The 8,755-nt window shown below is 40.0% G+C and overlaps 2 long non-coding RNA genes across 2 annotated transcripts; one reads left to right on the top strand and one right to left on the bottom strand.

Annotated features, from left to right (window-relative positions):
* The first annotated feature begins 2,760 nt into the window (after positions 1 to 2,760).
* Positions 2,761 to 5,717, top strand: LOC146521027 (uncharacterized). The gene is made up of 2 exons (XR_014873250.1): positions 2,761 to 3,552; positions 4,377 to 5,717. It is a non-coding gene; the product is annotated as an uncharacterized LOC146521027 (long non-coding RNA).
* On the bottom strand, positions 5,191 to 7,674 carry LOC146521026 (uncharacterized). The gene is made up of 2 exons (XR_014873254.1): positions 6,840 to 7,674; positions 5,191 to 6,033 (listed from the first exon to the last, which is right to left on the bottom strand). It is a non-coding gene; the product is annotated as an uncharacterized LOC146521026 (long non-coding RNA).
* Positions 7,675 to 8,755: the final 1,081 nt, after the last annotated feature.

Below are 8,755 nucleotides of genomic sequence, written 5' to 3'. Positions count from 1 at the left end.
TAATTTCATCCTAATGACACTGACATATTCATAGGATCATTTTTGAGACAATATATCATGAGGTAGTCACGATTTTCCAAATATTCCACCTTGTAGTGCAGTTTGCACAAATTGTTGTAAAAATACACTCACTCTACAAACATTACTGATGAGTCAAGATCTGCACAGTGACAGAAACACTGAAGCAGCTCCACATTTTATTCTTATTGTCATGTATGTCCTATTTGACAGAAGAACCAACACCAAGCTCAGAGAGTAATGGTGACACAAGATCACAGGTGAAACTGGATGATGACTTGTTGGTTCATGACTGTATTTGAAGCACATGTGTGACTGCATGTATGTGGAATGTCTCACTGTTATTAATCAGGTGACAGAGGCAGCTCTGCCATATTGTAGCTCAGAGGTGAAGAGGCGAGGTCACAGGTGACTGACTGATGTTTTGGTGCTATAGATTAACTAGTATTTATTATCATGACAGTTGTTAGGCTGCTGATGTAAATTGATTCATTAGTGAATATTTTACAAAGAATCTGAATTGACATGTCTCACTTTTTATATGGCACGAATCAATGTGTTATTTGTGGCAATATGTCCTAGTCCAGTCAGAGGGGAAGAGCCAGGGCCAAAGGTGAAGCACATTAAGGCTTTGAGCGTTCACACTAGAGCGCGTTTGCTGTCGCATTTTATCTGTAGTGTGAACAAGCAGACAAAAAGAATTGGATTTGATCAAAAAATCAGAATTGAGCATTAAGACCTGCAGTGTGAACGTAGCCTAAGGGAGGATTCAGGGTCACCTGGTCCAGCCCTAACTATATGCTTTAGCAAAAAGGAAAGTTTGAAGCCTAATCTTGAAAGTAGAGATAGTGTCTGTCTCCTGAATCCAAACTGGAAGCTGGTTCCACAGAAGAGGGGCCTGAAAACTGAAGGCTCTGCCTCCCATTCTACTTTTAAATACTCTAGGAACAACAAGTAGGCCTGCAGAGCGAGAGCGAAGTGCTCTAATAGGGTGATATGGTACTACAAGGTCATTAAGATAAGATGGGGCCTGATTATTTAAGACCTTGTATGTGAGGAGCAGGATTTTGAATTCTGGATTTAAGAGGAAGCCAATGAAGGGAAGCCAAAAAAGGAGAAATCTGCTCTCTCTTTCTAGTCCCTGTCAGGACTCTTGCTGCAGCATTTTGGATTAACTGATGGCTTTTCAGGGAGTTTTTAGGACTTCCTGATAATAATGAATTAGTCCTGTCTGGAAGTAATAGATGCGTGAAATAGTTTTTCAGCGTCACTCTAAGACACAATATTTCTAATTTTAGGGATGTTGTGCAAATGGAAGAAAGCAGTCTTACATATTTCTTTAACATGTGCATTGAAGGACATGTCCTGGTCAAAAAGTCATGTGGTCAAAGCGAGGCCCTGGTACTCTGACAGCGAGCTAGCACAGTTATCCTAATTTGTGACATCACTACCAGAATGTGGTACCAGAACACTACCACTGAGCATGTGCAAACACAGCTCTCAGCTTCCATCACTCACAAGCTCCAGCCCTCCACTTAAAAGCCCAGAACAAACCTTGTGACCAACACAGCGCAGACAGAGGTGATGTTCACGCTCTGTTTCTGGGTGGGAAACTCACCTGTGGGTGTGTCTGTTCGTCCCCTACAATATCTGATGTCAAAGCTGCTAAATTACACTGAACTGAAGCCAGACTCAAACAGAAAACAGCCTCAGAGACTCCATCTCCAGCTGCTCCATCTCTGCACCCAGAGATATAATTATAACTCAGTATAATTTCCCTCACAACTATAAATCAGTGACTTTTTAAATTGTGGTCTGATGGGTTGAACCACTGTGAGAGGGTTGAAATGGAATAATCCAAATAGTAGCAGCTTTAATTTCCCAGCTAACAATAAATAGATGATTTTTCAATGTGATTGCTGATCTATTTATACTTGACCAGGTGAGAACAATCAATGATAACAGGACACTATGAATCAATGTTATTCAAATGTCATTACTTTTAGACCATAAGGTTTGATCAGTTTTTTTAACTTTGATTTTATTTAGCATTGAGTTGTCAATCTTGACCATAAGTCATCCCCTGCTCCTGGTCTCCCGAGGCAGATGAGTCCAGGGTGGCCAGACAAAGAGCAATTCAGATGACTCCTATTAAAGGAAATAAATCAGAAGTCCCACTCTGGAGTGGGTGTGGGTAGAGAAGTCAAATGCCCGGTAGCTGGATCTTAGCCCACAGGATTGGCCCAAACCGAAGATCTGAACAACCCCTACTGCCCTCCTTCAGGAGGTTTAGTTTACTTGAACCTTTCACTGGGGCACTGTCGGGATATCCGAATTTTCTTTAACTGCATAAATAAAGGATACAAAGGTCACTGCCAAAAAGTGATTGCAGCTTCTACCTTGCTACAGGAATGTTGTTTGTTGGTCAAGATGACTTGATACAATTCAAGAGGGATATATTTGACATATGTTTCACATATTGTAGACTAACAAGTTATTTTTAGCAGTTTTCATACAAGCAATCAGGTTTTGGCAAATACCGGAAATCAGTTTTTGGCAGACAATCACTTTTTGGCACAACTCCTGCATAACCACAATTTGAGGACATAAGCCTCACACTATCAAACTTTCCTCCAACCGTAAACCGATTACGTCACAGCGACGCGCCGAAGGCTGTCCAAACTCGTAGACTCCTCCGAATGCAGCCGACAAATGCGTCCTCCTTTTCCCCGAACTTGAAGGATGGGTCGTATGGAGGACCACAAGAGCCACGCGCATCGAAATAAAAAATCCTGTGCTTAATTAATGAATTGTAGAATAAAATCTGCATTTGTAAATTCATTTTTGAATTCCAATTTAATAAACTGATTTTTAAAATGCTTTTTAAGTCTTCATTTCAAAAAACATTTTTGAATTGCACTTTAATAAACTTCATTTCAAAAACCTTTTTCGAATTGCACTTTAATAAACTTCATTTCAAAAACCTTTTTCGAATTGCACTTTAATAAACTTCATTTCAAAAATCTTTTTCGAATTGCACTTTAATAAACTGCATTTCAAAAACCTTTTTCGAATTGCACTTTAATAAACTGCATTTCAAAAATCTTTTTCGAATTGCACTTTAATAAACTGCATTTCAAAAATCTTTTTCGAATTGCACTTTAATAAACTGCATTTCAAAATCCATTTCCCTTTCCTGTTCGCTCAGGGATTAACATGTGGATTAGCATTTGGATTAGCAGTTGGATTAACAACTTCATTTTAAAAAACCTGCTGCTATTCAAATGAGCCACACCGTGGGATGTAAGGAGCTCTCTGATTGGTTGGTCAGACACAGGCTGTCTGCCAGCCTGGATTTTTCTAGCTCATAGCTTCGCCCTGCTAAGAAGCCTGTGTGCTTGTACAAAGGCCGTTCAGCCTCGGGATTTACACTCGGCTCGACACGGATATGTGAAGAATGAAGGGACCCTGCAGCAAAGGGAGAGCCCAACCTCTGGCTGAGTGCCTGTTTACAAAGTCTGACCACCTGTGAAGGTAACGTGCTAACGTGGCTAACGCTAGCATCACCGCACGTAGCCCCATTATTTTAAGGTCATTTTAGCTTATGAAAGTTTTACGTCGCAGCTGTACGAGCTAGCTACGTGTTTTGTAAGCTGCTGTGCTCTTCACAAATAAAGCTGGAAGCAGCTCAGACTATTAGAACCAGCACTGAGGCCTGTTACATTTATACAGTGTTAGAGCAACGGCTGCAGCCTACAGCCTTTAAACTAGCGATTAAAATGCTGACAGTAAACTCGTCAGTCCAGATGTTACCACATTACTTTGTGATACTTGTGAGTTAAAACAACTGAAACAGGCTGATTAAAATAACAGCTGTCAGTTCTCTCATTCAGCATATAAAGACTGGAGATCACACTACTGATTTCAGTTCATTTAATATGTGAGTGCAGATTCATTCAACTGGACATAAACGATGATCAAAGGTTGTATATATGATGAAGTCATCCAATCTCAGCCTCTAACACAGTGCGCTGAATCTTAGCTTTGAATGTCCAGTATATTCTAATCAGTGCAATCTAAGCATTCACTGAACCTACAGTATCTACACCTGTGTGGCAAATGTGTGGTAAAGCTACAGATAATGAAATGTAATTATTAATACAATATACGTCATGAGAAACGAAAGCTGAAATTGATTCAGTTTAGTACTTTTCTCTGTATGCTCTGTGATCATAAAGGCCTTAAATCCTGTGATATATATATATATACTGTAAATGATTTTCACAGAGGTCTTAAAGTACTTAAATCACTGCTGATAGTCTGGTTGTTTATATTTTCACATGTTTTTGTGTCTGTAGGGCTGTTTGATGACGATTTGGACTCCTCTGGGAGATGGAGGACACACCCACACCTGTTCCATACTGCAGCCATTGATGGTGTTACGGCTCTGAGTCAGCTTTGGGCCATCAGACGCACACACTGGAAAACCAGCACCTGGACTTCATGCAGGAGAGACGGCCTCAGTGATTTACGTTCATAAGCAAGTTCAAACATTTCTGGCCTCTTATCACTTAGATTTCTTAATCTTAAAAGTGAATGCATTTAATGCAGGAACTGCACACCTAGCCATCAGAAGTGTGGCAGCATGAGTACTGTTAAGGTTTGTAGGGTCATTGTTAAAAATTCCACAAGCACCACACCACATTTGTCATATAAAGTTCCATTTTTACAGTACATTGTTGAAATTATAAACTATATATTCTAGTTGTCCACTTGTCAGTAATTTTTGAGTAAATGGATGTCAGTGATAAATCAGTGGTGATTCACCTGCAAATGTTTTTAACAAACTTTGTTTTTTGTAGAATTAATCAGCAGCTGTGGAGAGATGCATTTGAATATCTTCTGGTTCCACTTTTCCTAACCTGGAAGCTGAGGACGGCTCATTTCTGACAAGGACACACACCTCAGCGCTTATCATGGGTGTTACATCCTCCGTGCAGCAATTCCAGAGAAAACAAGAGAGCAACGACCACTCATTAAGACCAGCCAGAAATCTGTCCCTTTCTGGCAGCTGTGGAAACTTCCAATAAGAGAGTTTGCATTCTTAGAACAATGCTGGATCATGTGTGATGTGTCATCATATGAGGATATTACATTTTGACCTAATTCTGCTCAATCTGTTTTGATCGTTGATCCAGTATTTCAGCTTTGTGTTGTGCTGCAAGTTTAAAACCCATTGTCCTCATGAGCACAGCATCTAACAACTCTCCTTGAAAAAGTCGATTGACTTTAACTGGACACAATGGTTTCCAGTGGGAGATATTTTCATCACTCATCCGTGACACTGGAGAAGTCACCTGAGTGAGTGATAAAACAATTTTCCATGGAAAATCCAGAGGGACTAAACTTTGTTGTTTCTTTGGGCTCTATTTCAGCTCTAGCAGCATCTCTCAGAAGAAAACTGTTTTCCCAATAATCAGATGAAAAAATTGAACCAGGTGGTATTCTCTGGAGTTTAAGACCAAGACTGAACTCAAACAGTGAATTGACATTAGACTGGAATTCATAAGATGAATAGAAATACTGCCGAAGCTGAATGATTTATTCATATGTTTTTTTTTTCTCCAATTCACCAGGTCTGTATAGTTCAGTATGACTGTGGTACATGATACAAAAGAATAAATACAGAAGAATAAAAACTTTGAATAACTTTACTCTTCTTAAAAATAACTCAAAACAAGTAAAAGTACAAATGTGTACAAGTTAGAGACTTCCTCACTAAGATTTTAATTGTGTGTTAAAGAGAAATAGATTAGGAGGTAAAATAGACGATGCAGAGTCCATCATCACTGAGGCCGTCTCTCCTGCATGAAGTCCAGGTGCTGGTTTTCCAGTGTGTGCGTCTGATGGCCCAAAGCTGACTCAGAGCCATAACACCATCAATGGCTGCAGTATGGAACAGGTGTGGGTGTGTCCTCCATCTCCCAGAGGAGTCCAAATCGTCATCAAACAGCCCTACAGACACAAAAACATGTGAAAATATAAACAACCAGACTATCAGCAGTGATTTAAGTACTTTAAGACCTCTGTGAAAATCATTTACAGTATATATCACAGAATTTAAGGCCTTTATAATCACAGAACATACAGAGAAAAGTACTAAACTGAATCAATTTCGGCTTTCGTTTCTCATGATGTATATTGTATTAATTAAATTTCATTATCTGTAGCTTTACCACACAGGTGTAGATACTGTAGGTTCAGTGAATGCTTAGATTGCACTGATTAGAATATACTGGACATTCAAAGCTAAGATTCAGCGCACTGTGTTAGAGGCTGGGATTTGATGACTTCATCATATATACAACCTTTGATTATCGTTTATGTCCAGTTGAGAATGAATCTGTGCACTCACATATTAAATGAACTGAAATCAGTAGTGTGATCTCCAGTCTTTATATGCTGAATGAGAGAACTGAAAGCTGTTATTTTAATCGGCCTGTCTCAGTTGTTTTAACTCACAAGTATCACAAAGTAATGTGGTAACATCTGGACTGACGAGTTTACTGTCAGCATTTTAATCGCTAGTTTAAAGGCTGTAGGCTGCAGCCGTTGCTCTAACACTGTATAAATGTAACAGGCCTCAGTGCTGGTTCTAATAGTCTGAGCTGCTTCCAGCTTTATTTGTGAAGAGCACAGCAGCTTACAAAACACGTAGCTAGCTCGTACAGCTGCGACGTAAAACTTTCATAAGCTAAGATGACCTTAAAATAATGGGGCTATGTGCGGTGATGCTAGCGTTAGCCACGTTAGCACGTTACCTTCACAGGTGGTCAGACTTTGTAAACAGGCACTCAGCCAGAGGTTGGGCTCTCCCTTTGCTGCAGGGTCCCTTCATTCTTCACATATCCGTGTCGAGCCGAGTGTAAATCCCGAGGCTGAACGGCCTTTGTACAAGCACACAGGCTTCTTAGCAGGGCGAAGCTATGAGCTAGAAACATCCAGGCTGGCAGACAGCCTGTGTCTGACCAACCAATCAGAGAGCTCCTTACATCCCACGGTGTGGCTCATTTGAATAGCAGCAGGTTTTTTAAAATAAAGTTGTTAATCCAACTGCTAATCCAAATGCTAATCCACATGTTAATCCCTGAGCGAACAGGAAAGGGAAATGGATTTTGAAATGCAGTTTATTAAAGTGCAATTCGAAAAAGATTTTTGAAATGCAGTTTATTAAAGTGCAATTCGAAAAAGGTTTTTGAAATGAAGTTTATTAAAGTGCAATTCGAAAAAGGTTTTTGAAATGAAGTTTATTAAAGTGCAATTCGAAAAAGGTTTTTGAAATGAAGTTTATTAAAGTGCAATTCGAAAAAGGTTTTTGAAATGCAGTTTATTAAAGTGCAATTCAAAAAAGGTTTTTGAAATGAAGTTTATTAAAGTGCAATTCGAAAAAGGTTTTTGAAATGCAGTTTATTAAAGTGCAATTCGAAAATGTTTTTTAAAATGAAGACTTAAAAAGCATTTTAAAAATCAGTTTATTAAATTGGAATTCAAAAATGAATTTACAAATGCAGATTTTATTCTACAATTCATTAATTAAGCACAGGATTTTTTATTTCGATGCGCGTGGCTCTTGTGGTCCTCCATAGGGTCGGGTGTGTCCTTCGTGGCCTACCATATCCCAGAATTCATAGCACGGCCCAGCCAAACTCCAGTTTCCACTAATGGCGGCCGCTACTAAGTTTTAAAATTACTCTTACTAATCTTTCTGGGTCACAAAATACACTTTTAACATATTTTCAGGCGAGAATGTGGGTGTGTAAACATCAAATATCTGCTCGGTTTATCAAGATATTGCATATTTGCAAAAGTGCTTCGACGTTTTCTGAGACGTCTGCTACCCACCAGCTCGATAGCTGACCGGGAGCTCGAGGGTCACTGAAGCCGCCGAGAACAGCACAACTCCCGGCACATCATTTTCAGATCACCGCGGAGTTTCGCTACTGAGGTTAAACGTAATATATAAGTCACTTAGACAACCTAAAAATGTTATATTTGGCTTTTTTTCAGTGTTTTATTTGTTTGTGAGTAAATCGGTTTGGCTGAGATTAAAGTTATTAGATTAGATGAAATAAAACTTTGTTAATCCCCCGGGTGGGTTCCTCCGGGATTTTCACACAGCTGAATAAACGTCAAACAGAAAACTGATTAAACTTACGCCAATGTCCTGTTATATTTTAGATAGCAAGGAGCAGACGGCCGAGTTTATTAAACTCCACCGAGACAGCGGTGACGCTAATCAGAAGGCTAGACCAGCGGTTCCCAACCCCCGGGCCTCGGACCGGTACCGGTCCGTGAGTCGTTTGGTACCGAGCCGCGAGAGTTGAGGATCAGGTATGAAATGTATAGTTTTCAGGGTTTTTATCGGTTTTTAGATTATTTTGTTATCATTTTTATCGTTAACTCTGTTTTCCTGGGTCTTTTCACGTGTGTTATGAATAAATCTTCTTTTTTACGGTACCGGTACTAGTTTTATTTTGTTGTATTTATCCGCGACACCTTAAAGGCCGGTCCGTGAAAATATTGTTGGGCATGAACCGGTCCGTGGCGCGAAAAAGGTTGGAGACCGCTGGGCTAGACCGTCCAATTTCCCCAGCCGTTTACTTCTGGCCTACCCGACCTTCTGAGGACCCGGTCCATGTAGACCGCGAAGGCCGGGTCCTCAGGAGGATGCAGCCCA

The sequence above is a fragment of the Neolamprologus multifasciatus genome, chromosome 3 (genome assembly GCF_963576455.1).
Source record: "Neolamprologus multifasciatus chromosome 3, fNeoMul1.2, whole genome shotgun sequence".
Classification (NCBI taxonomy): Eukaryota; Metazoa; Chordata; class Actinopteri; order Cichliformes; family Cichlidae; genus Neolamprologus; species Neolamprologus multifasciatus.
The sequence above is the reverse complement of the archived record's forward strand: the minus strand, read 5'-3'. Positions and strand labels throughout refer to the sequence as shown.